Source organism: Lepus europaeus, chromosome X (assembly GCF_033115175.1).
Source record: "Lepus europaeus isolate LE1 chromosome X, mLepTim1.pri, whole genome shotgun sequence".
In the NCBI taxonomy this organism is placed as follows: domain Eukaryota; kingdom Metazoa; phylum Chordata; class Mammalia; order Lagomorpha; family Leporidae; genus Lepus; species Lepus europaeus.
Genome location: NC_084850.1, coordinates 105,402,288 through 105,425,547, shown reverse-complemented (window position 1 = coordinate 105,425,547; position 23,260 = coordinate 105,402,288). Strand labels below are relative to the sequence as shown.

The 23,260-nt window shown below is 41.0% G+C and overlaps 1 protein-coding gene across 1 annotated transcript in view; it reads right to left on the bottom strand.

Annotated features, from left to right (window-relative positions):
• Positions 1-23,260, bottom strand: part of MAOB (monoamine oxidase B) — a 111,348-nt gene that overhangs the window by 39,508 nt on the left and 48,580 nt on the right. The gene's annotated exons all lie outside the window — the stretch shown is intronic.

Below are 23,260 nucleotides of genomic sequence, written 5' to 3'. Positions count from 1 at the left end.
CATTTGTTATGATGTAAAAGTAGCTAAATCTAATAAGCCAGTACAATGCTGCAAACAGAATCATCTTTTGTTATCAATACGTGATGGACACTCAAGCCTTTTAGCTCCTTGTGTTCTTAGAATCATTAACTTTTCAGCATAGAGATTTCCTGCAAAATTCTCTGTTAACTAAGTAAGTTCTGCGTCACACTAAGCACAATAAAGAGGTTTCTCTCTGAAGCTGGAACGTTTACCATATAGATTTAATTGCCAGTACAGAAACAGAGTTACTGAAAGTAATCTCATTTGTCAACGATAGTTGCAGATAACTATCTTACAATTAGGAGCCCCTGTGTGTCTAGAGAGTTAGCAAATTACAACTATAAACATTATACAGACAGCCCTTCACATCCATGAGTTCTGCATCCATGGACTCAATCAACTGCTGATTGAAAATATATTTTTTAAATGGCACCTGTAATGAGCATGCACTTTTTTTCTTGGCATTATTCCATAAACAACACAGTATAACAACTATTTACATGGCATTTATATTGTATTAGATATTGAAGTGGTCTAGAGAGGATTTGAAGCATATGGGAGTAGGGATACATATGTTCTGTGCAAACACTATCTAGTTTTATATAAGGAACATGAGCATCCATAATATTGGTACCATGGGGCAATCCAGAACCAATTCCCTCAGATACCAGGGGTGAAAAACCAACCACAGAAATGCAGCCACCTGCAGGAAGAGTCACAAAACAGGGCCCAGAAAGCTTCCCAAAGGTGTCAGATGAGTTAGGTCCACACAAGATTTCTCAGAGATCAGCACAAAGATGAGACAACTTCAGGCCTGTCATCTGGACATGTTTATACCACCTGGTTCCTCCCACAGAGACACCTTGACACATAAAGGGAAAAGATCTATGCAAGGATTAAGAATCAACCTATAGATCATCTCTGGGAGACTTGGCTTGTTGATGGCAGTTTGGATCAATTTGAAAACCTGAGTCAGAAGTCAGATTGTGTATTCTGACAGCATAAATCAACAAAATCAGAATAACTTAAGGCTGTCAGCTAACCAAAAGCTCATAATTAGTCTGTGGCATTCGGCAAAATTTCATCTTGTAATGATTTGGTAGGCAGAGAAACTAGAGTTGTGAAATGAGAAGAGATTTTGTGTTCCTTCTTGTATTCATTCTATGGCTGTGTTGATCATCTCTCTCCAACAGGGCCCTAGGAGTCTCAGGGAAGAGTTGAGACACAGGCTTTCTTTTCTTCTTAGTCAATATTCTCTGGAGGAACAGAACCAGCTTTATTTTAAGGAATTAGTTCTTGTGATTGAGAGAGTTGGGGAACCCAAACTCTGCAGGGTAGACCGGAGACCCAGGGATGTATTACACTCCCAATCTAAAGTCTGTCTGCTGGCACAGTTCCCTCTTCTGGGGGACAGCGCTGTAGCATAGTGGGCTAACCCTCCGCCTGTGGTGCTGGTATCCCATATGGGTGCCAGTTCGAGTCTCGGCTGCTCCACTTCTGATCCAGGTCTCTGCTACTTACTACCTGGGAAAGCAGTAGAAGATGACCCAAATACTTGGGCCCCTGCACCTGCATGGGAGACACCGAAGAAGCTCCAAGCTCTGGCCCAGCTCCAGCCATTGCAGCCTTTTAGGGAATGAACCAGTGAATGGAAGACACCTCTCTCTGTCTCTCCCTCTCTCTGTCTGTAACTCTGCCTCTCAAATAGATAATAAAAATAAAATCTTTTTAAAAAATTCCCTCTTTTGCTGAGGACTGCAGTCTCTCACTTGAAGTTTTCAACGGCCAAAGCCCTCTTAATTCTTAGAAAGGAAGTATGTTCAGGATTCTAAAATAAAAGAGTGAGAGGTGACCATCACGAAAGGTCTTGTGTGAGTAAATGGAAACCAAATAATATGTGAAGAGCACCATACTGCTGCAGAAGAAAACATTTTATTCTTTTATGTACTCACACATAGTCCTCACTGGCTCATGTCAAAGCAGGTAATGGCTTAGTTTAGCTAAATTCATAAAAGCCAGTATTCTAAGATTATGGAAAGCTTCTGATAAACACAGGAAAAGCTTTTGTTAGACTCATAAAAAAAAATCTCAAATCTTCAAGATTCAGGGAATAAGCAGGCTAGGGAGGAGATGCCCGAGTTTATAAGATTACACAACCAAAGGCATTGCAGTTTTGAGGCTCAGATTTGGCTGTGATAGAAACAGTCCAGTGATTGTTACTGTTTTGAATGTTGTCCAGGGAGGCCTGTCTTTCTGAGAAAACTATAAAACATCAGAATAAATTCCCAGTTCAGGATATGCCCAAATTACAAAGACTAAGCACATACGGCATTTTATTTTATTTTCACAACATCCCTGTCAAGTAGGCCCAGATGTCCTTTCTTTTATAGGTAAAGAAAACAAAGCGTGGATGAGTTTAAATAATTAGTGATCTCACAGTGGAAGCTACTGGAAGTTCAATTGAATTTATAGTAGATGTCAAAGTTAGAAGTGTGTGTGTGCACACACTGGTGTGTGAAAGAGGGACAGAGAATAGCAATTGTCAGGAGGCATTCAATAGCCAATAGATATATACTGGAGGCTAATATCAAAATCTCTGTGATATAAATTAAGTCGCTGTCAGTAGCAAACACCACGAGAAGGGCAGCACCACAGGGACTTTGGGAACTGAGAACAAGGTGCATCATTGTCCTCTGGGCTTCCAGGAAAGGACAATGAAGTCCAAACCTGTCCCCCCAAGTTCTTTATGGGACATGACAGAGCAGGTGAGTATTTCTGCAGGGGTAACACAGGGCTGAAAGGCATGGAGCTCCACTGGTGGGGAAAAGGCACAGACCTTCAGCCATGATTGATGGAAAAGTCACCCACACAACTCATGCATGTGTTCACATGTGTGGATATGTATGTTTCATCAGTTGTAGAAATTCTAGGTGACAAAGAAAACTATAAAGAATAACCATTCATCATTCCACCAAGCAAAAGTCCATCTTGAAGGGGCAGGCATTTGGCACAGCTATTAAGACACTGATTGGGATGCCCATATTCTGACTGGAGTGCCTGAGCTCAAGTCCCAGCTCTGCTCCCTATCCAACTTCCTGCTAAGGCACATCCTGGAAGGCAGCAAGTGATGGCTCAAGTGCTTGGGCCCCTGTCACCCATATGGGAGATCCAGATGGAGTTCACAGCTTCTGGCTTTGCTCTGGCTCAGCCCCAGATGTTGTAGGAATTTGGGGACTGAACCAGTAGATGGCGCATCTCTCTCTCTCTCTCTCTCTCTCTCTCTCTCTCTCTCTCTCTCTCTCTCTCTCCTCCCTACCCGCTCTGCCACTTTGCCTTTCAAATAGATACATAAATGAATAGATTTTTAAAAAATACAGATTCATTGACCATTAGAGTAGAAAAGGACTTCAGCTGTCATCTGGGTCCAGCCGGCAACCATCTAATGTTATGGAGCAAAACTTGCTGCCCTGCCAGATGCCCTGAGATGACATCCAGCTCATTAGACAAGGTCCCTTCTCAGAAAAGTAATATTCAATGTGTGCTCTGGATACAGGTGAGCGACTCCCTCAGAGAGAGAAAAGAGAGGAAGGAATTTTTAAAATCATATGCCATTTTGGATTCCAGTTGCATTGAGTTCAACGTATTCACCCTAATTTGTGACACAGGCATTGCTGATGGGCTATCTCAGGATAGCAAATGCTAGATCACCCTAAGGAAAGAGATCCACAGTTCTCAGAATCCACAATGGGCTGATCCTGTTTTTCCCAGCAAAAGGCCTAGTTTTCTTCAGTACATGAACTTCGGGAGCCTCCCACGTCATCTCCTTTGGCCATCAACAAGGGCCAGAGATCTTCCAGGGTAGCATTTCTTCCTCCCAGATACAATCTCTTTGTTACCATATCTGTCTGTTTTAACTACTGCCTGGATTGGCTTTTCAGGGAGTTCAGCATAGTTCACTGACTCATGTTATTCCTTTCTCTACACTTGCCCCCTGCCCATTCATCTTACTGCTGGAGAATAATAATCCTTGCATCTGTAAAACTACAGATTGCCTGAAATCAGTTACTTAGACCAAAAAAAAAAAAAAACAAAAAACAAAAAACAAAAAACTACCTCTTTTCTCCCATCTCATAATCAAGCATCAAAACTGCCAGTTCTACATTCAGTATCTACTTAAAATCCAGCTACACCTCACCTCCTTGACTATTACTTCCTTGACTGAAGGCCCCATCAGCTCTGACGTCCTAAATTCTTTCCCTGCTTCCACTATTGGCCCCCAAAGTTGCCCAGCAGGCAGAGAGAGCTTTGTAAGATATACTGCCTAACATGTCATTCCCTTAACCAAATGTCTCTAATGGTTTTTCATCATGCTTATGTGTAATTCGAAGTCCTTACCATGGTCAAGAAGGTTTAAATAATTTCCTCTCCCCTTCTCCTACTTTTTCCCTTTGTTCATATCACAATGACCTCCTTGTTCTTTAGGCACACAATGCTCATCACTGCCTCAGTGCCTTTGCACTTGTCCTTCATTCCTTATTTCAGGAATACAATTCCCTCATTTCATTCAAAATTCATTCAAATGTTACTTTCTTAAAGATTTTTGTTCTTTCAATCTTTATCATTCTTTATATCAACTGAGACCATGTGATTTATTTATTCATATATATGTTTAATGCCTCTCCCCTCTGGAATTCTCACAAAGGTAGAAGTTTTGTCCTTTTCACTAGTGTAATCCCAGTACCTACAACAGTATTCATTTAATGAATATTTGAGGAATAAATAAATAAATATCGGATACTTTGTTCCTCTGAAACCATCTAGAGGTCAGAGGCGACTGGTAACAAACTATCCATGCTCACATAAGCAGAAGCATACACTATGTGTCATTTTGTGGCTAACATTTCACTCAACCTAATGTCTTCAAGGTTCATCCACCGTATTTCACCATGAGTCAGAGTTTCATTCTTTTCTGACTGAATAGCATTCCACTGCATGGATAGACTATATTTTGTTTAAACATTCATCAGTTGGTGGGCACTTGAGCTGCTTCCACTTTTTGGCCATTCTGAATTATTTTACAGATGAAGAGGGTGAGGCTTAAGAGAAATAGCTTCCTCCAGATCACACAGCTAATAAATGGGGTTCAAATTCAGGACTGCTTCAGGTCAAGCCAGTTCCCCTGCTTCTCATGCAGCAGAAGATTCAAGATCTCGGGGCAACTCCAGGCAACAGCAGGCACCACGGAGGCCCAATTCAACCCCATTCTATTCTGTCGGCTTCAGTGTAAGTGAAGATCCCTAGGCTGAGAGACAAAGCAAAGAATAATGATCAAGTTATAGCTAAACGATGAAGAGAATCAAAACTGTCTAACCCACGGTCTTGGACAGGCCCAGGAGAAATCTCCAGGCATCATACTTCTGTGTGCTACTGATACTCAGACTATTTCTTCTTTTGTTAAATTAAAAGGTATTAACCACAAGCTCGAAACAAGCACTAGGCAATGTTATGAAGATATAGAGATGAAAAAAGATGTAGTCCCAAGCTCAAGGAGCTGCAACATGTAGCTGGACAGACAGGTCCACAGAAACAGAAGATTCTGGCACCATAATGAAAATGGGGCACATGGCTGACTTCACGGCCTTGCCTGGCTACATGGCTATGCATAGCACAGCCCCCTTGATGACAGCCCCAGTGTTGGGGTAAAGGGAGTTGTTTCACAGGGAGTTCAGTCAGCTTCTTTCATCACTGTGTCTATCTCACCCCAGACACCCCTATACTTCTCTGTCCAGAGCCATTCTCAGCCGGGTGACACAGTCTGCAAAAGCCTCAAGGAATAAAGTTTGACTTGGAATGACTGAAGAGAAGAGTAGACTTCTGCAGTGGCCCACGTGGTAGGCATTGTAATGAGCTTGCCCAGATCACTCGTCAGAAATAGAGAACTGGAGCAGGCCTTAACCTAACAGTTATGAAACTCACATCCCATATCAGAGTGCCTGGGTTTGATTCCCAGCTTTGGCTCCTGACTTCAGCTCCCTGCTAATGCAGACCCTGGGAGGCAGCAGTGTGGGCTCAAGAGGTTGGATTCCTGCCACTCATGGATTGAGTTCCCAGCTCCTGGCTCTGTCCCTGGATGTTGAAGGCATTTAGGGAGTGAACCAGTATATTTGAGTGCTCTCCATGCGTGTGTGCGTGTGTGTGTTCCAAATAAATAAAATAAAATAAGAAAGAGACTTATTCAGTTGTGAGGAATGTTATTGGCAGGCAGTCCTTGGTTCAAAGTTCCCTCCAGAGATTACCCCAGCTGCAGAAAAGTCACTTTCTCCAAGGTCATGCCTCCTTCCTTGGGTATCTCACTTCCAATGACTGACCAATGTGAAGATATAGAGACCTTGCCCTCTTGTTCCACTCAGGACAGCTTTGAATGGTCATCCCATCCTCAGAATTCCTTGCAAGGTCATCTGAGACTTTCACAGCAACTCTATCATAATTTGACTTCTCCCTCTGACCTCTCCTGCCTCCTTCCCCACCTATCCACAGTTACTGAGCCCTGGATCCCTCTGTAACAAACTCCCTACACATTATTCTCTATCTGCATCCTGGGAAACCCAATTGTGATGGCCATTCAATGGAATGGGCCCAGCAAACTGGAGCAACGTCTGAAGAATCTCAAGCCCAGGGTCCTGGGGTAACCCATACCTCATGAGAAACTTCTAGAACCAGGCTCAATGTAACCTCATTTAGAATTGAGGTATTTTCTTTTAGAGGGATTAGTGGGGAGGTTCCGACCTTCTAGATGATTCTCACCAGAAACTTGCTAAAGGAAACGAGAACTACAGCTACTCAGATAGGTGAACAGACTAAAAAGGGGGAAGTTCATACTCAAATCTAAGGCCCACGTCACAGGTCTTCTTCAAATCTCATTAATCTTCATATAGAGGTTTGAGCCAGGAGTAAGAGGAAGTTTGCCACCTTAAAAAAAAATCCCCAAGGACCTAAAACAACAACAAACACTGTTATACAGTTTTATAGGAAGGGATCTTAATATTAAAATCCACATGATCTCCAAATTTCAATGAATCTTAAATAAGTTGAAATAATGAAACTTTCTCTTCCATGCATTTTTAACATGCTCTGCTAGATGTATGAGCTTAAGTGTAAATTCTTAAATCAAAGAAAAGATAACCTTCAGTCTCGCTACAAGACTTCATAAAATCTTCCATAAATAATTTACACAGAAGGTAATTTTGCTAACTCTACTGTTCTAGTTTAATTAATAAATCTAATGTGTTTTTTCATAGACAAAAATAGCAATACAGTGCTTGTTAAAAAGTTGAAATTAAAGAGTTACAAAATTTCACGTTCACATAGATATGTTATGGCTCATAAGTTTTTACTACAGACACAAAGTGACTTTTACGGTGATTGGATTCTAGGACAGTAAAGAAATAAAACCAAACACAATAGCATGAGTCAAAAACGGACACTAAGCTTTACCACAACCATTGCAAGCCCTTCTTTTATAATATCCAACCATCAGAAACCACTTGAACAAGGTCTATTTTTACCTACATATATAATTTTATATATAAATTTCTCTCTATATATGAGAGAGAAAAACATAGCTATGAGGTTCAACACTCAGTCAGCAGGTATTCATGAACTAAGATGTGTGACAAACTGTTTGGCACTCTGCATGTAATGTGGATATAAACAGAACCAATGCCATGGTGTTACAGTGGGCAATCAGTGAGCTAATGCAAACATGTCTTAACACAGTGCCTTGCACGTAGTAAGTGCACAAATATTGACTAGAGTCATTACTGCTGTCCCTTTTCTTTTCACAAAATGTATTGCCGACTGTCTTTTCACACTTTTCTTTTCATAATATGTATTGCCAACTATTGTTAAGTAGATGGGAGCACTGGCCCCAAAACACATTCATTCCAAGTCAATGTAGGTAAGTTACACCTCTGACACTTTCATCATCTGTGTATAATAATAATCTGCAGATAACAAAGCCTACCTCTGAGGCTGTGGCAAGGATTAAATAAGATAACATATGCAAAGTCCTTAGAAGAATGTTAGTTATTACAGAGTGAGAATCTCTTATCCAAAATTCTTGGGGCCAGAAGAGTTTTGGATTTTGGATGTTATTGGATTTTGAAGTATCTGCATATGCATCATGGTGTAACTTGAGGATGAGACCCAAGTCTAAACATGAAATTCATTTATGGCTCATATACACCCTATACCTGTAGCTTGGAGGTAATCTTACTGAATTTTGACTGTGACACACATGAAATCAGGTGTGGACTTTTCCACTTGTGGCTTCATATCAACACTCAAAAAGTTTCAGATTTTGGAGGATTCTGGATTCTCAGATTTTTTATTGCTGTTATCATGATTTTAATAAGTACCATAAAGTTCCTTCCTATGTACATCTTGAAGCTGCCATGATGGGAAACCCTCCAGGCTTTGCTGGGGGCAATTTCACTGTGCGAGCCCAGAGATGACTGTGTCACAGAAGCCCCAAAGCGCTCCAGCCTCACAGCATCATTGAGCATGCTGGGATTTAGCACCAGGAAAAGCCATTCCCACTGCTCACCCTAGTACCCCCTTGTTGGGGAAGGTGTTCACCCAGTCACATTCTCCAACAGCCTTCTCTGAACCTCTAGAACTGGACCCTGAACTCCAGCCTCTGAGAGCAGTTCAGCTAATCCAAAACAACTGCACTCTCCTTCCTATCCCAACTGTGGCCTCGCTAGGGTCGCAGGTGCCGGACGACAGGTGCGCCCTCATCTTTCAAAGATATTACCCGAATGCTTTTGATGTCCCTGAAATATATAGAGTAATAAGAAGATGGAAAAGCTCTTGGTAACCTGGGTACATTCTTAGGACAACATAAAAGGGGGGAGGGAGGATGGAAGGGAACAATTGACTTCTGAAATAAATGATTTTTATCAAAACAGGTTTTCCCTCAGATTCAACTGTTATCCTTGGGTTGCCAGACTATTATCTCGAAATATGAGAATATGTCATTATCCTTGAGACAAATTGTGTCTAAAAAACAAATTTAAAAAATGCTTCTAAAGGGCTTTTCTACCATATAAGATTTTTTTAAAAAATGATGAAAGTACCTGATATTTACAGCCATCTTGCATATTATGGTGTTTAACTTTTGTGGCAACATTGAAAAGCAGAAACTAATTATTCCACTTTCTAGACCAGAAATTAAATTCTAAAATACATGACATTACCTGTCCAAGGTCCAGTTGAATTTACTGAAATCCCAGGAGTTTAACAGACTCCAGCATTAGAACGTTAATCTCTAAGGAGGGATCCTAACAAAATGGAAATTGATAACCTTGAATTTAGCCAGGCCTAATAGGTATTCTCTTTATTGAAGAACTCATCCAGTTTCAAAGTCTGCCTTTGGTTGATGCTGACTTTTCACTCCATAATTTCTTTGGGAGATGTTCAAACCAGAATGATGATTCACTTGGATGAGTCAGAAGATTCCCCCAAAGAAATGTAAAGCCTTGAAACAAGAACTCCACTTTAAAAGTAATCAGAGAAGATTTTATGAGCAAACAGAAAAGTTTTCTTGACCCCAAAAGGAACTTTGCTGCTATGAACATTAATCCTTACTGTTGAAATTGTATTGATTGAAGGGACATTCATTTGTTGAGGCAGTAAAAATGGTTCTGAATAGACCCTAACTAGAAGAACATCCTGGGAACACAGCAGGAGTGAGATTCGGATAAAAAAAGAAGGCAAGTTTGGCAAAGAAGCAACTTGTGAATTTTATGTGGAAGCCATCCTACAGCCACTTTTAAGAGAATTCAAACTTTACCAACTGTACTGAGATGAAAGGAATCAGAGGCATCTGCTTACTTGAAACAACTATTCTCAGGAAGAAGGAGTTGTCAAAGAAACTCACTTAAGGGGCTGGTGTTTGGTGCAGCAATTAAGATGCCACTTGCTGCTATACTTGCATTCCATATCAGTGTCTGGGTTTGAGTCCTAGGGCAGCTCTCTATTCCAGCTTCCTGCTAATGCTCACCGTGGGAAACAGCAGGTGATGGCTCAAGTACTTGGATCCCTGCCATCTGTGTGGGAGACCTGGATGGAGTTCCCAGCTCGCAGGTTTAGTCTGGCCCAATTCTGGCTGTTGTGGACATTTGGGGAGCAAAACATTAGATGGGACATCTCTCTGTCTTTCTCTGCCTCCCCAAACTAAATAAATAACAAAGGAAAATGACTTCTAAAAAGAAGAAACTCATTTAAAGAGTACTTTTACTTGACACCCATATGCTTAAGATACACACAATAATATATATTTTTCAAAGCTATTCTGAACTTTGACTTGATAATGTCTACAAATGAGAGGCTCTCCAAAAAGTTCACTGGACATGTACATTATGAAAAATCTATGCAGAGATTTCACATTTTTCACACCAAAATAAACTTATCTTTAAATTCCATTTTTCCATGAATTTTTTGAAGTATCCTTGTGTCTTGGAACTGCTGGAGATATTAAAAACAGACCACTCAGACAAAAATCTCTTTCTTTGATAGGTAAAAAAGACACAGTTTCAGATGAATTGTATGATGATTCGTGGCTTGTTAAATTTATAACTGTTTGCCTCTCTCTACTTCTTGACAGTGTTTTCAAGTAGCTCACCTTTTCCATCTTCAAGTACATTATTCGTGCTCAGAAAGTCTGTCACTGTGCTAGTATTTTCTCTTTATTTCATGTGTATCATTTGGACCCATTCAAAATTAATCTTTTACTTTAGAAGGTCTCTAAAACACACCCAATACCATTCTTATGCAAAGACTCAATTTTAAAATTCCGTTTGGGGCTACTGTCTCATATGATGGCTTTGAAGTCCAAAGCAGGTCACAGAGTGCTAGCTAACTTGAGCTGACCTAAAGTGGGTTTCCACAATGACCACAATAGTGAGACAGGCAGAGTGGCCTAAATACAGTTTCAAACGCTCCTCTTCAGAATTATTGAATGACTGCTGGCCATTTCACTTCCCATGTATTCAAGAATCCATTTGAATATGTTGCTGTGAGCTTCAGAGCTGGAGAACACAGAAGGATCCTAACAATACTTCCATCGCCACTCAACAACATGAAGTAAGAGAATTAATTGTGAGCATATCTTAAGGCTTCTTGTGCTGAATTTCACTTGTATGAGAAGCTCTAAGGGTTGCATGAATCTTATATTCTGTAAAATTTTGATAGTAAATGACATTTTTATTTCAGTGCATTCTTGGTTAAATGGCTAAATGAGGAAAGGGGATCCTTTCACAGGAAATGATGGATTTTCCTCATTGATATCTGTCCAAAAGAAAGAGCAGAGTGGCAGATGGTGTGAATCTCCATCTAAAAAGAAGAAATAGAGAGACATACATGCACACATACACGCACACAGAGAGAATCTATTTGCTCATGAAGGAATTTCTGAAGCATATTACATTTAAAACAAAAGTCAGGGACTGGTGTTTGGCCTAGTGGGTAAGCCATTAAGTTCAGAGGCCTGCATATCACATCAGAATGCCTGGGTTTGATACCTGGATCTGGCTCTTGTCAGTACAGACCCTGGGAGGCAGTGGTCATGGTTTAAGTATTTGGGTCCCTGCCATCCATGAGGGAGACCTGGATTGCATTCCCAGCTCCAGAGTGGGTCCCTCCAGATGTTGTGGGCTTCTAGGGAGTGAACCAGTAGATGGAAGTGCTCTATCTCAAATAAGTAAATAAATTTTTAAAATCAACAAAAGCCAGATCATGTTACTTCTCTATTTTAAACTTTCCATTGGATTCCCATGGGTGGAAATAATTGCATCTGTACTAAACATACACAGACTTTTTTCTTGTCATTATTCCATAACCAATACAGTATAGTAACACTTTACATAGCATTTACATCTTATTAGGTAGTTAAAGTGGTCTAGAGATGATTTAAAGTATATGGGAAGAAGATATACATAGACTACATGCACATACTACACCAATTTATATAAGGGAGTTGAACATCTCAGGATTTGGATATCCATGGGGGATTCTAGAATCCACCCCCTATGGACATTGAGGTATGCCTGTAATTGCCTACTAGGCCATTTGCCATCTAGCTCTGTGACATCTCTGACCTCCCAGCATTGTGCATACCGGGTCATGAGAACCAACTGATTGTATCTCTTTGCAACTCTGTTCAGTGATGACAGGCTGGCAGGTTGGCATCAGCCATGGAGTATTTATACCATGCAAATTCTACAGAGGAGAATTTTTTTTTTCTGAGAGCAAGTTATTAGCAAACCACTCTCCCTTGTCTACTCTGCTCCAGCTCCTTGCTGTTCTGGAAACACTCATCACATACCTGCTTCAGGACTTCTAAGTTGGCCATTTCCTTTGGCTGGAATGCTCTTGCCCAAATAGCCACTTTTTACTCTCACCTAGGTTAGGTTATCATCACCTTCTCAGTGAGTCCCTGCCGTTATTGAACCTTAAATTGGATCCCATCCTCTCAACCCCTATACTCTTCATTCTCCATAGCACTCATCACTGTCAGATAACTAGATATATTTTTTCAAATGTGGCTGAGCAGATGTTTTATCAGATATTGCTTTTAAAAAGATTATTTAATTTCATTTTTAAAAATTCTCCTTTACTTATTTTAATCTTATTTGTAAAGCAGAGAGACATAAATAGACAAAGACCTTCCATCTACTAGTTCACTCCCCAAATGCCCACAACTGCAAGGGCTGGGTCAGACTGAAGTCCAGAGCTCAGAATTCAAGGTAGGTCTCCCATGTGGGTGGTAGGGACCCAAGTAGCTGAGCCAACATCTGTTGCCTCCCAGGATCTACAATAGCAGGAAGCTAGAATCCAAAGTGGAACTGGGACTCAAACCCAGGCAGTGTGGTATGGGATGGGGAGGTGGGGGTTCCAGGCAGCATCTTAACCACTGTACCAAATGCTTGACCCTATATATTAACATGGAACATCTTATCCATACAAGTATACTTTAAAACATTTGTGGAAAGTGGAGTTAAAAGACAAGCTTATTTGGAAGCAAAAAATAAAAAATAAAAACCTTTGAAATTCGTGCACACTTGTTCTCATAATACATAATTCCATATACTTTTTGAAGACTGCTCTTATGCATGGATTTCAATTTTTTTTGCACCAAACATAAACTTAACTTTTAATTCCATTTTCCTTGAACAGTTTGAAGTACTTTGTTTAAAGGAGACTTAGCAGATCTGGTTGAAAAGTTCAAATCCTTAGTAGAAATTATTAAATCTTGACACAGGGAAAATAACAGATTTTAAAAGCTGAAATTTTTTTGTGTAATTCACTAACTTGGTGGTTAACTGAATTTTTCCTCTAAAATACACTTGAAACTCAAGCATTTTTAAGTTTCAGACAAGCCATATAAATTCTGGGTACATCTGAATTAACTTCATTATAGAAAATCCATAGCTTATGCCAGTTTTTATTCTGTACTTTACCATGTTTCTTGATTCTGCCTGTTTAATGCAAGTGACAGGCAACAGAAAGTCAACCCCAGCTAATTCTAATTGTATTTTGGGTATATATGTTTTTCCTACATATATTTTATGCATTTTCTTATCACACACCCTCCTCAACTAACATGTAAACTCCATAAAGGCAGGCTCATTTAGGTGGCAAAGATCCATTCTTTCAGTCATTCATGTAAGAAACATTCCCTTAAGGCCTGTTAAGTGCCATGTCCTGATACAAGTGCTAGAGATAGAGCAGTGGACCAAATCAAGAAACTAGATACATTCCTGCCCTCACGGAGCTTCCAGTCTACCAAAAGAAGGAAGATAAGAGAGAAATAGATGCACTATGGTACATCAGAAAGTTTGTGGGAAATAGAATTGAAAGATGTTTGTTTATTTTGGCATAAAATGTTGAAGTCCACACATAGTTTTCTCATAATACACATTCTTCCAAGAACTTTTTGAAGTAATGTCATACAATGTGATGTCAAGTATTACTAAGTGCCTGACAACAAAACAGGGAAGGAATAAATTAAGAAAAGAGGTAGGAGATGCTACTCCTTAAGACAGGGTTATCAGAGAAGGTGATATTGGAGTTGAGACACAAGAACATCCCAAGTTCAGGGAAAGGCAGTGTGTTTTAATTATTTTTTTTTTAAATTTTTATGTATTTGAAAGGCAGAGAGACAGAGACAGAGAAGACTCCCATCTGCTGGTTCACTATTACAAGTACCCACAAAAGCCAGGGCTGGGCCAGACCAAAGCCAGGAGCCCAGAACTCAATATGTGTGTCCCCATAGGTGGCAGGGACATAACTATTTGAGCCATCACCTGCTGCCTCCCAGGGTGCTCATTAGCAGGAAGCTGGAATCAGAAGCACAGCCAGGACTTGAACGCAGACACTTAGATACAGGACGCAAGCATCTCAAGTAGAGTCTTAACTGCTGCACCAAATGCCTACTCCTCCATTATCTACTGCTGCATAAAGGAAAAAAAACCCGCAATTCAATGGCTTAAGACACCAATCTATTATTGTCTCTCACAGTTCTGTGGTTTGACTTGGCTAAGCTGGGCTGTTCTTACTTGAGGAGCTCATGTGGCTACACCAGTTAGTGGCTGGTGCTGGAATTATTTGAAGGCTCAACTGGGCTGGATGTGCAAGACAGCTTCACTCCAAGTCTAGCTCCTTAGGTGGAGAAGGAGGTAGAAAGCTGCATTCAGCTGAGACAGTCTGAGTTACTCCTTGGAGTGTCTCCAGTATGGCAGTTGCAGGGTATTTAGACTTCTAAACTCATGTATGTTAACTCATGGCCTCTAGAGGGCGTTGCAATCTGCCAGGATCTTAAGGTCTGGCCCTCCAAAATGGAATCACAGCACTTCTGTCAAATTCTCCTGGTCAAAGCAGTGACAGAGCTCTCCCAGGTTCAAAGGGAAAGGTCACGGAACTCACTTCTCCCTCTCCATGGGAGGACAGTCCAAGAATATGAGGCCAACCATCTTTAAGATGCCTCAAAGTGCACAAGTGCAGGGGAGTAATAAACTTGGCACTCTAGAAGCCAGAGTGGCTGGAATACAGCGGGGTCAGGAAGCTGGTTGGGGACATATCATTTAGGCACTTATGAGCCATGATAGAGGCTGAATTCTTTCATTCTCCTTCTAGTTTCCTTTTACTGCTTTTTCTCCCAAGGTTCTACAGTCAAGAAACCTAAGCTCCAGCCTGGATACACAGACAAGATGTCAACAGGAATCTGGGAGAAATGCCTGGAACCAATCAGGGAGAACTATGAGGCCCCTAAAATAGCAGCAGCACAACTACCCTGGCCTTAGAAAGAACAGTAGCAGCTTAAAAACAACCTGTTGTTTTTAGGTGGACTCTCATCCTTTCTAATCCAAAGGATCAATGGCATTAAGTATCATAATGGCATCCTTCAACTGCCAAAACATCTAATCTACATAGGCCACTCATAAAGTGATGCTTCTTATAACCATATTATGTTTACACTTTGCAATAGAAACATGAAATGAACCCCAAAATACATGTATGGCTGTCTAATATTTATCTTGTGTGACACAAAGTTCCAACAGTCTCACCAGAATATAGATGCTCCTCCATTTATGATGATGTCCCATCCCAATAAGTATACCATAAGTCGAGACCATCATATGCAGAGAATGCCTGGTATCCCCTAACACAGAGAACACACCAGCTTTGTTGCACCACATACTGTAATACAGTTGTAAGTCTCCTGGTGACTGCAGGGCTGCCTGGGAGCTGCACTTGCTGCTATAGCTCAACATCACAACAGAAGAGAGGATCCAAAAGATCAGAGGATCCAAAATTCAGAATTTGAAGAATGGTGTCACTGAATTTGCATTTTCTTCACACCATCATAAAGTAGAAAAGTTGAAAAATAAACCATCAGAAGTTGGGGACTGTCTGTACTTTAAATTCCTGGATTAAGAAAGAAATGAAATGACTGAATGTCCCCCAATAGTCCTTGACTTAACCAAATGGGTAGATCGTGTCATTGTTCTCCATGGGCTCCTGGTATCAGGGAGGTATTATAGGTACCAGAGGGTCCAAACAGGGGTGTAAAACATCAGTGATGGGGCATAAGACAGACAAAGTCAGTATGAGGAAGCAAGAACCTGAGCAGAAAAAACAGAAAGGTCAACAGCCTGCTCTGCAGGTCAGTCCTCAACACTCTCACCCTTTTCCTTATTTCTCCTCGAAACTCCACCCATTCTCATGTACAATCTCCATGAACAGGTCAGCATCTCAACTGAGACACCAAGTTCCCGAACTCTGGGGTAAGACCATCAAGGCTTGACATCCCCAACCCATCACTTACCAACTGGGGAATCTGCAGGAGTCATGTGAATGCTTTGTGCCTCAATGTCCTCATTTGTAAAGGAGGGACAATAATAACCACAGGGCTTTTCTGAGTATCCAGTGAGACAGACTTATGCTTAGACTAGTGCTTTGTATATATATCAAAATCGCTAAAGATGGCTATTAAATTCAGTTTGGAACTGAATCTCTAGGAGCCACCATGCACATGTGTGTTTGGTTTAACTTGAGAGTCTAAACGAAAGGTAATTATGAATTGTGATTTTTTTTTCTCAGCTCACACATGACTAGAAGCTTTCTGTAGCAGCTGCCCTTAACATTTGCCAACTTAAAACTAAAAGAGAAACAGTAAATGTCAGCAGTAAAAGGTGCCAGGTCACTCTACAGCCCTTCTGCACGATGCGTATGTGCTGAAAGATGAAATGAGGAAACACACTTCTTCCATGCAACTAGAGGTGTATTTTCCTTATGACTCATTTCTGTTGGGCTTTTCTCTAATTTTTATTTATTTTAATTTATTTGAGAGACAGAGACAGAGAGAGAGAATCTGGTATCTGCTGTGTCACTCTCCAAATGATCATAACAGCCAGGGCTGGGCTAGGCTGAAGCCAGGAACCTGGAACTCCATCCAGGTCTCTCACATGGGTGGCAAGAGCCCAAGCACTTGCATTAGCAGAGAGGTGGATCAGAAGCAGAGCAGCCAGGACTCAAACCAGCACTCTGATATAGGACACCGGAGTTGCAGGTGGCGGCTTATCCTCTGTGCCACAAAGCCAGTCCCTGTATTTTTTTTTTTTAAACGATCTGGTTATTTATTTGAAAGGCAGAGTTAACTTAGGTTATTTTGATATTGGTAAACCCTGACATGCCCCCTGTAGAAGAGTACCAGCATGGTCACTTAGTAATCCAGAGGAAAGGGTCTCCACTGGCTTAATCATAATCACTGTCTCATATCCTAGGATCTAAAAAGATTACAGTGGAGCCGATGGAAATTTAGAGAGTAACATGGCCAGAAAAGGGCATTTTACTCTTTTCTACGACCTATGTGGTCTGTCTGGGAATGTCAGTTTAGTTGCAGTCAAATGGTTGATCTTCTAGCCTACTCATAATTCAGAAAGGAAGACAGAGAGAGAGAGAGAGAGAGAGACTAGACTTAAAGAGGAAAGGCTTGTAGTTCAGTGCATAACAAGACTACACAACTATTTTTGTTTTATTTTGGTTATTGGCCTGATTCTCATTGGAAAAGGATTTACAAAGCTTCATCCTGCCTGGCGTCTCATCTTTGAAATTCTTCCTTAATAATAATAATTCTAGAGCCAATTAGAGAAGTGTGTTTTCAAAAGTAAAGTAAACACTATCTACCCTTCCTATCAGAATGTTTTCAGGATGTTCAGGGCATCACAACAGCCTTGTTGGTGACAGTGATGTTAATCAATGTCTTCTGCTAACATCTTTTCCAAACCTCAAATCACTAAGAGAGACAGGTAAAAACATCCCTCTGTTCAAATGGAGAAATCAAGGTACACAAGCACAAATTACATGGCCAAGGTCACACAAAAGGTCAATGATCAAGTGTGTGTGTGTGTGTGTATGAGAGAGAGAGAGAGAGAGAGAGAGAGAGAGAGAGAGAGAGAGAGAGAGAATGGGAAAATTCTGCAGCCCAGTCATACTAGGATAAGAGCCTTTGAGGTTCTGCATTAGACCAGCTGCTTTGGGATCTAGACAGTCTAAACTCAAAGGGTCTATGCTCAGGCACTAAGCCTGGCTGGAAGCAGTTGGGTTATTGTTAACAGACATGTAACACAAGAGACTGCTGCCTGGGCAGGTGAGAGGTACACAGCTCTGTTAGAAACAGTGGACCTAACCTCTTCTCACAGGTCATGAACTCTGCACAGTAGTCTATGTCTGATTATAGTTTCAAAAATAAAAATGAGAGGAAGTCCATAAAAAGTTCTAATATTACTAACATGTACAAAGAAGAAAGTAGCAAATTATCTCACAATGCACCGTCCAGGTAAAAGCAAAAGCTATGCCGTTTGGTGTATGACATTTCAGACCTCTTTATATAAGGATCTATAAAGAGAAGATGGGAAGATGAATGGATGGATGGTTGCCATGGGTAGATCAATGAACAGGTGGATGACTGGGAGATGAGGGAAAGACACCAAAAAAGGAAGAAAGCAAGGCAGGAGGAAAGGGCAAAGAAAAATATATGAGAATCAAAGCATAATATATATGCTAATTCAAATGACATAAATGTACTTGAAGTTAATGGAAGAAACCAAAACTGAAGTGAACTGAAAGAAGTGTTAAACTTTCAAATATGTTTCATAAACTCCATACACATATATATGCTTCTATATATATACATGCAAGGGTTTTAAAAAGTTCATGGAAAGGCCGGCGCCATGGCTCATTAGGCTAATCCTCCACCTGCAGCGCCTGCACCCCGGGTTCTAGTCCTGGTTGGGGCCCCAGTTCTGTCCTGGTTGCACCTCTTCCAGTCCAGCTCTCTGCTGTGGCCCGGAAGTGCAGTGGAGGATGGCCCAAGTGCTTGGGCCCTGCACCTGCATGGGAGACCGGGAGGGAGCACCTGGCTCCTGGCTTCGGATCCCTGCAGTGCGAAGGCCGTGGTGGCCATTTGGAGGGTGAACCAACAGAAAAAGGAAGACCTTTCTTTCTGTCTCTCTCACTAACTCTGCCTGTCAAAAAAAAAAAAAGTTCATGGAAAATGGAACTGACAGATAAGTTTATTTTGATACAAAAATTCTGAAATCATATATATGAGGAATCTTCTAAAAGTTCACGCAAAATACATATTATAAAAAACTATGCATGAATTTCTAATTATTTTGCACAAAAGAAACATATCTTTTAATTAATTCTCCATTAACTTCTTGAAATCCCCTTGTATACCTATATATATAAAATCTTGGAAGTACAAGTAAGAGAAAACCTGGGCCGATGCTGTGACATAGTAGGTTAAACATCCACCTGCTGTGCCGGCATCCCATATGGATGCTGGTTCGTGTCCCAGCTGCTCCTCTTTCGATCCAGCTCCCTGGTAATGGCCTGGGAAAGCAGTTAAAGATGGTCCAAGTGCTTGGACCCCTGCACGCATGTCAGAGACCTGGAAGAAGCTCCTGGCTCCTGGCTCTTGGCTTCAGATTGGCCGAGTTCCTGCCATTGTGGCCATTTGGGGAGTGAACCAGCTGATGAAAGACCTTTCTCTGTCTCTCCCTCTCTCTGTCTGTAACTCTACCTCTCAAATAAATAAATAAATTTAAAAAAAAATCAAGTAACAGAAAACTATTCATCCTATTTCCAGCATCACGCTGATCCGAAGCTTGGAGCCAGATGCTTCTCCTGGTCTCCCATGTGGGTGCAGGGCCCAAGCACTTGGGCCATCCTCCACTGCCTTCCTGGGCCATAGCAGAGAGCTGGCCTGGAAGAGGGGCAACCGGGATAGAATCTGGCGCCCCGACAGGGACTAGAACCCGGTGTGCTGGCGCCTCAAGGTGGAGGATTAGCCTGTTGAGCCATGGCACTGGCCTAGTGTGTTCTTAGTACCCAAATTGTCATCTGCAATTAATCTAACTTATATATCCTCACCAGTTAATAGCGATAAAATTTCTAGTTCACAACTAAATAACTTAGTTATTTGGGAATGCAAATACTTAGTAGGTTCTAGATGTCTGCACCAGAGTAATATTATCACAGTTATTATGTCCTCATGGCATTAAGGGCCAAAAGAAAGGCACGAGCCATGTGAAAGACAGCCTGGAAATTCATGCCTAGGACTTTCTGCAGGTTGCTGCCACTGAGCTCTTGGCAAGGTAGGCAAAACCTTTTCAGGCCATCTGTCAATCCCTTGGTACCAACTGCAGGCTGCTGAGGCTCTTTTAGCCCTCACATGGTCCTCTTACTAGTCACCATCCTTCAGTTTGCTGGATCCCTGTCACTGTATGTCCTTTGGACTACCTGACATACCCCATGATGACAAGGTATATTAGGGATCTTCAAAAAATTCATGGAGTGTGGGTGCAGCCTCAGAGGCAGTGGTGATGGCTCAAGTAACTAGGTTCTTGCCACCTAAGTGGAAGACCTGGAGTGAGTTCCTGGTTCTGAGCTTTGGCTTAGCCCAGACTGAGCCACTGTGGGTATTTGGGGAATGAATCAGTGGACAGAAGTGTTCTCTCTCTCTCTTTCTCAATCTCTATCTCTCTCCTTATAAATTAATAAATGAAATAAAAAATTTAAGTTCATGGAAAATGCATATTATGAAAAACTATGAATGAATTTCAAAAATTTTTGCACCAGACTTACCTAATACCATTTTCTCCATAAACTTTTTGAAGTATCCTTAGAGATAGTGTAAAATTCTGCACATGATTTAAGCTATAACCCTGTTTCCCTTAGTGAATTTCACCATCATAGCTGAATTCTATACACACTCTACCCTCCACCCCAAGCATAATTTAAAACTAACTCTGGTGGATGGCATTGTGGTGTAAGGGGTTAAGCTGCCACTGGCTGCTCCACTTCTTCTTCTTCTTTTTTTTTTTTTTTTTTTTTGACAGGCAGAGTGGACAGTGAGAGAGAGATAGAGAGAAAGGTCTTCCTTTTTGCCGTTGGTTCACCCTCCTGGCTGCTCCACTTCTAATTCAGCTCCCTGCTAATGCACCTGGGAAAGCAGTAGAAGATGGCCCAAGTGCTAGGGCCCCTGCACCCACATGGGAGACCTGGAGGAAGTTCCAGGCTCTTGGCTTTGGCCTGGCCCAGCCCTAGTTGTTGCGGTCATTTGGGGAGTAAACCGTCTGACGGAAGATCTCTCCCTCTCTGTTCTGTAACTCTCAATTTCAGTTAAATAAATAAATATTTTTTTAAAAAAACTAACTCTGTGTTACCCACAACTGCAGCCCCTATTAAGTTTATCGAGATGCATGTGTGTGTGTGCACGTGTGCATGTATAGAGTATGTTTATTGAGTCTGTCACATTTGAAGTTCCAATTGGAAACTATGGAGGCCTAGAATAAACCTGTCTCCCATCCCAAAATGTTGTTCCAAATCCAGCCATCAAAGACATAATTTTGAGCAAATTATTACATGTTTCAGATCTGCCTGTATTCTCCAAAGAACACAAATAAGCACTTTGGTTTCCAGGATAAATTAGCATTTAGCTTCAGAATGATCACTAGACAAATAGGTTTCACTTGCAGAAGAGAAAATTACTACTTGCCACATTTTTTTTCTTTAAAAAAATTTCCTATGGTGATAAAGACACATTTGTTTCCCATAAATAAGAAATAAAATGGAGTGGGGGTGGGAGTGGAAGAGAAGGTTCATTAAGCCCACCTCAGATAGAGCAGATTTGTGGAGTGGGTAAGCTCAGCGTGGCAAGTGTGAAGTTCATGTGAAATGGGCAGCTGGAGACTTCTGTCATCATGAGAGACACAAGTGCATTCTGGACTTTGATCCAGGCTTCCCTGGATTAATAGGATTGGTGATGGGGCATGGAGAAGGGGAATTAAGGGCCTGAAGAAGACTGCATACTTCTGGCTCATGGATCTTTAGAAGAGGCCAAGGTCTTACGTGAGGGGACTTCAAAAAGTTCACAGAAAATGAAATTAAAAGATAAGCTTATTTTGGTGCAAAAATGCCTTTGAAATCCATGCACAGCTTTTTTTATAATATGCACTGTCCATGAACTTTTTGAGGATCTCCTCAAAGGCATGGATTTCACATTTTTTGCACCAAAAATAAACTTATCTTTTAATTCTACTTACCGTGAACTTTTTGAAGTCCCCCGTATAACAAGATAATTTCTATTTGTTAAATGTGGTTATCACTTGAATATTTTATTTCTCAATATTTCTCTTCTCTGTTGCTATTCCCTGTTACTGAGTTTAGACAGAAAGATTCACTGAAATGGTATTGTAGATAGATATCTACAATTTATCCTGGCTGCCTGTGATTTTTGTCTACTGTAACTTCAACTGGATTTCAGAGTTATCAACAAGACTGAGGGGTTGAACCAAAAGCTCTTCCTGCTATGAGGTTGTTAGAACAATAGCAGTTACAGCAACAATTAGGTCATCTTTTTGAGAGATGTGTCTTCATTCACACACCTCTGTTGCCTTCAAGTTGATCACATACAATGCAAAAGGAACTTTCACAATGAATTTGGCTTTTGCCCACTGGGAAGTAGGCTAAGCTGAGAGTGTCTATTTGCTCAGTTTCTTCAGATAGCTGAGGTTTGGAAATGATTGTTAGTATGACATTGAGCTCTTTATGTTACTCTGCACCTTGACGTTGACCAACGTCTTAAGAGTTCACCTGTATTAGGCAGCTTTTCATTACTACAAGAAAATAACTGATAAAGGCTACTTATGAAAGAAAGAGGTTTACTGTGGCTCATGGTTTGGAGGTTCACAGTCCAAGATTGGGTGGCCCCGTTGGTTTGTGATGGTGTTCTTGCTGGCCGCAGCCCAAAGTGGTACAGAGCATCACATGGCGAGAGGGAGCTTACTTCTACATCTCTCTTTGTAAAGCCAACATGATTAAACTGTGGTGGGGCTCTATTCCAAGAATATAATGCAATGTAATCACCTTTCAAAGGCTCCACCTGCAGACACCATAATTGGATTAAGTTTCACCATCTTCGTAGCATTAATGTAAGATTTTGGGGACCAAATCTTTAACACAAGGGTCTTTGGAGGACAATTAAGATCCAAACCAATATCCAAATTTTCTCGCTTTAAATCTCTGTTTTAACAGCATGGGCCTTTGGATGTTGGAGGAGATAATGTTGCCAATAAAAAACCCACAGGACACAGAAACAGAGCTGTTTCAG